Here is a 3,950-nt window from a genome sequence, read left to right as displayed (position 1 = left end):
TCCAAAAAGTCTTTCTTTCTTTTCTTGATTGTTTACCATTTGTGTTTGTCAACTCAGTATTCCTGTAAGGTATGTTGGGAAGTTCTGAACTCTTCATGCCAAAACAAATTAACGGCAAAAATTTCAACCAAAAACACATTATTTATATGTAAGCTCTCGATCAACAATGATCGTAGAAGTAGAAACAGGACATAGGAGGGGTCATATACTTGAATTAACATGAGCTTGATCCAAAATTGATCCCTTGCTGATAATTCTGGTCAAACTGGAACTTGAAACCATATTAACTATTGACATGTTCCCTCAGACGACAAAGACCAGATTAGGGCCTCTGACAAGAGATCCATGTCATTATTTTTCTGGTTTTGGACAGAGTGATAGAGATTTCAGCGAGATTTTGAAGATTCTAAGGACAACAATTCAAGAACAGAGGTGGAAAAACAGTGCATTTGATCTTTGTTGTACACAGGTGTAGCAAATGTAAGGGAGATGCATAACTCTGGCGCATCTGGTCCTTCAAACATATACTTGCATGGATAGAAGCAAGGACTGATTGAATGCATACTTTCCAGTGGCCTTAAGCCTCCAACCACATTCAGATATTTTGCATCCTTCCAAATTGATTCTGCTAGCTCTCCGAAGTATATTGTAAACAACCCAGATCTCTTAGAAGAGCTTGAAGCTAGATTAGGATGCTTGAGCAACTGCATTCACATTCATTCACGAGTATGATTTAATCCAAAATATTGACTAGCATAAATCCCCTAGAAGGATATATCATCCTTCACTTAGGTTCCCTGAAGTATTCCTGTTGTGTAGTTTCCTAGGACAGTTTCTGGTAGTGGAGGCTCAAAGTGAGGTCTACAGTCCAAAGTTCTGTTTCTTCTTCAGGGCCATGGACAATTGTTGTGATCAGAGTTGGGAAATTAATAGTACATACCATTTAATAGCAAAGCAGAAATTGCACATCAGTTTATATGAAGAAATTGCACATCAGTTTAATGAATTATATTCTCTATACGCACCTTGACATGGAAATTAGTGGTACATACCATTTAATAGCAAAGCAGAAATTGCGGAAATTGCACATCAATTTATATGAAGAAATTGCACATCAGTTTAATGAATTATATTCTCTATATGCACCTTGTAGGCCGTGATATATGTACGAAGTGACCTCTACTGTCTGTATGCACGCATTGCACCCTGTGCCATAATCTTTTGTAGAGACTTGTAAGCTACAAAGTGGGCTGGTGAAAGGATGGCCTTGCCTGCTAGGAAAGATATAATGGAGCGAGCTCCTTGTGGAAAGCCACCGCTTACATTGGGAGAATTGAAGAAAGCCATTCCACCTCTTGCTTCAACAGATCACTGCTCACATCATTCTCATATCTAGGATACGATCTTCTTATTGTTGCGCTTCTGTTGTATTCCACAACCACCTATTATTTCACAGGGCCTGGATTGCTTGGATGGGCACCCTGGTTTGGTTACTAGGCAGTTCAGGGGTGCGTTCTGTTTGGTATATGGGTTATAGCATATGAATGTGGGCATCATGCATTTAGTGAGTACTCTTTTGTGGATGATACATTGGGACTTATACTACATTCATGGCTTCTTGTACCATATTTCTCGTGGAAGTACAGTCATCGAAGGCATCATAGCAACACTGGGAGTTTAGAACGAGATGAAGCTTTTGTTCCCCAGACAAAGAATGATATGATAAAGTTGACTTACAGTTTGGTATCTAACCCGTCGGGAAGGTTGTTGATGATAGCAATTTACCTCACCGTGGGGTGGCCGTTGTATCTCACATTCAATTCTTCGGGAAGGAAGTATCTGGCATCATAGCAACACTGGGAGTTTAGAACAAGATGAAGATTTTGTTCCACAACCACCTATTATTTCACAGGGCCTGGATTGCTTGGATGGGCACCCTGGTTTGGTTATTGGGTAGTTCAGGGGTGCGTTCTGTTTGGTATATGGGTTATAGCATATGAATGTGGGCATCATGCATTTACTGAGTACTCTTTTGTGGATGATATAGCGGGACTTATACTACATTCATGGCTTCTTGTACCATATTTCTCGTGGAAGTACAGTCATCGAAGGCATCATAGCAACACTGGGAGTTTAGAACGAGATGAATCTTTTGTTCCCCGGACAAAGAATGATATGATAAAGTTGACTTATAGTTTGGTATCTAACCCGCCGGGAAGGTTGTTGATGATAGCAATTTACCTCACCGTGGGATGGCCGTTGTATCTCACATTCAATTCTTCAGGAAGGAAGTATCTGGCATCATAGCAACACTGGGAGTTTAGAACGAGATGAAGCTTTTGTTCCCCGGACAAAGAATGATATGATAAAGTTGACTTACAGTTTGGTATGTAACCCGCCGGGAAGGTTGTTGATGACAACAATTTACCTCACCGTGGGGTGGCCGTTGTATCTCACATTCACTTCTTCGGGAAGGAAGTATCCGTGATTTGGCTGCCACTTTGATCCATATTCCCCAATTTATAGCAAACGAGAGAGATTGCAGATAATGGTTAGTGACAATGCTTAGTCGGAGTGGCTTATACTCTGTACCTCTTGGCCTCTGTTTATGGATTTTCTTGGGCCATAAAAGTATACAACATTCCACTCGTGATTGTGAATGCATTGCTGGTGCTGATCACGTGCCTGCAGCACATGCATCCGGCTCTTCCCCACTATGACGGATCAGAGTGGGAATGGATGAGAGGTGCACTGTCAACAGTTGACAGGGATTACGGAATGTTGAATCATGTATTCCATCACATAACCGACACCCATGTGACTCATCATCTGTTCTCCACAATTCCTCATTACCACGTTAGGGAGGCCACTAGGGCTATTAAACTGATTCTGGGAAACTATTACTGCTACAACACTACACCTGTCTGTAATGCCTTATGGCAGGGGTTTAGAGAATGTGTGTATGTAGAGGCTAACTACCCTGGAAAAAGTGGGATCTTATGGTACAGATGCAAGTCCACTTAACGGTAACCGCTGGATATTCAGATGGACTCCTTTTGATCCACCAGTTCCTTCCATGCCTCATATGAATAATGTGCGGCATCTGATTAGGACGTGTTTGTAAAATGTCTGTTCAATAATTTGCAAAATACACTTTTTCTTTTCTGCCGAAGAAAAAAAAGGCTTTCTTTCTATTGATATAAAAAGTAGTACATTATCATGGTTACATCACAATATTGATCAAGAAATTCAACGAAGAAGCTATCTATCTATCTCTTGTATAGTATAACATCAAAGAGAGTAGAAAGAGAGTAAACTATCAGTGTTGTCACCTACAGTTGGCTATAAAAAATCGCTAAAAAAATGCCTTGTTCCAGAGATTGTATCTTAAATCCTCCGCCAACCAAAACCCACCAAAAAGAATCATGCAAAAGATCAAAAAGCATTAATCAGTCTGCTATCTATTTATCTATTTCTTGTATAATATAACATCAGTAAACTGCTGTCACCTACAGTTTGTTATAAAAAAATCGCTCAAAAAAATGCCTTGTTCCAGAGAATATCTTAAATCCTCCACCAAAAAGAAACATGCATAAGCCAAATAAGGCAATAATTAAAAAATGAAGTAAAATATGAAACAATCGTCTAACGATGGATCAAACAGGAAAGAGCGATGACAGGTGTGCAATCTTGTAAATATAACATTAGTAAACTGTTGTCACCTACAGTTTGTTATAAAAAATTCGCTCAAAAAAATTCCTTGTTCCAGAGAATATCTTAAATCCTCCACCAAAAGGAAACATGCATAAACCAAATAAGGCAATAATTAAAAAATGAAGTAAAATATGAAACAATCGTCTAACGATGGATCAAACAGGAAAGAGCGATGACAGGTGTGCACCGAGGGGAGTTTGTTTAAGAGAGAAACACCTTATGGTGTAATTAGCAAT

The 3,950-nt window shown here is 39.5% G+C and overlaps 1 pseudogene; it reads left to right on the top strand.

The window, feature by feature from the left end:
* The first annotated feature begins 1,255 nt into the window (after nucleotides 1-1,255).
* LOC149154369 (delta(12)-acyl-lipid-desaturase-like) lies at nucleotides 1,256-3,024 on the top strand (annotated as a pseudogene).
* The last annotated feature ends 926 nt before the right edge of the window (nucleotides 3,025-3,950 follow it).

Source organism: Pinus tabuliformis, chromosome 9 (assembly GCF_031772625.1).
Source record: "Pinus tabuliformis cultivar Carrire ecotype Pingquan chromosome 9, CPIR1, whole genome shotgun sequence".
Lineage (NCBI taxonomy): Eukaryota > Viridiplantae > Streptophyta > Pinopsida > Pinales > Pinaceae > Pinus > Pinus tabuliformis.
The sequence above is the reverse complement of the archived record's forward strand: the minus strand, read 5'-3'. Positions and strand labels throughout refer to the sequence as shown.